Genomic DNA, 900 nt, shown 5'->3' on the forward strand with positions numbered 1-900 from the left:
TCACTTTGAATGATTTTTGGAATGCCAAATATAGAGATGAATTGTGACAACGCTCTCACCACCGACCTAGCAGTGATGGTACGCAACGGGTATGCTGCTGGATAGCAAGTGGCTTGGCACATTACAGTGAGAAGATAGATAGTACCGGATTTCGAGCGAGGGAGGGGGCCCAAACAGTCCACGATCACATGCTCAAAAGGTTGATTGACTGCTGGAATTGGTAATAGAGGAGCAGGTTTTAGAGTCTGATTGGGCTTACTTGTTAGTTGGCATGTGTCCGGCCGAGTGAGGCACCTGGAAAAGAGGTGTCAGCCTCTGACAGTTCCAACTCATACTTACCTGGCAGGGGAGATACCATGATCAAGAAGGTGGTTCACCCAGGACGAGGCTCAGCCATTGCATACCGGCTGTACTGACCCTTGCGAATTCCCCAAATGTGGGAATCTCGACTGCATAATTTCTGGTAGTGGGGGACTGCGTTCGCGCTCTCCCCTGATTTGACTGTTTAAAGTGAATATCCCTGGGCAACTCTACCTTGGTTTTTGTCCTGGCGTTGCTGCTTCAATAACGCCTTTCTATCTTTAAAACCCATGTTTTGCAAGGTTTGCTGAATGCTGCGGCAGGTCTGCACAGCTGATATGCAGCTGCGCAGTTGTCAGGTGATGTCATACAGTGCAGTCACCCCAGGAAGGTGGGCGTTGCCTTAGTGATGGCAACAACGGCAGCATTTCTACACTGGAGATATTAAGCCGTGAGGGTTTGCTTCAACTAAGTGTAGCCCTTCCTATTACCGTTCAGACAAATAAGTGGACAAAAGTGGGTTCGTGCTGAGCTATAGTAAGTATGTGTACCTGGTAATGCAGTTACCCTAAAGTGAGTGGAGTCTGACAAGTTATACAA

At 48.2% G+C, this 900-nt stretch overlaps 1 non-coding gene across 1 annotated transcript; it reads left to right on the forward strand.

The window, feature by feature from the left end:
- The first annotated feature begins 331 nt into the window (after nt 1-331).
- LOC142365859 (U1 spliceosomal RNA) lies at nt 332-495 on the forward strand. Its single transcript, XR_012766667.1, has one exon. It is a non-coding gene; the product is annotated as a U1 spliceosomal RNA (small nuclear RNA).
- Nucleotides 496-900: the final 405 nt, after the last annotated feature.

The sequence above is a fragment of the Odontesthes bonariensis genome, chromosome 2, assembly GCF_027942865.1.
Source record: "Odontesthes bonariensis isolate fOdoBon6 chromosome 2, fOdoBon6.hap1, whole genome shotgun sequence".
NCBI lineage: Eukaryota > Metazoa > Chordata > Actinopteri > Atheriniformes > Atherinopsidae > Odontesthes > Odontesthes bonariensis.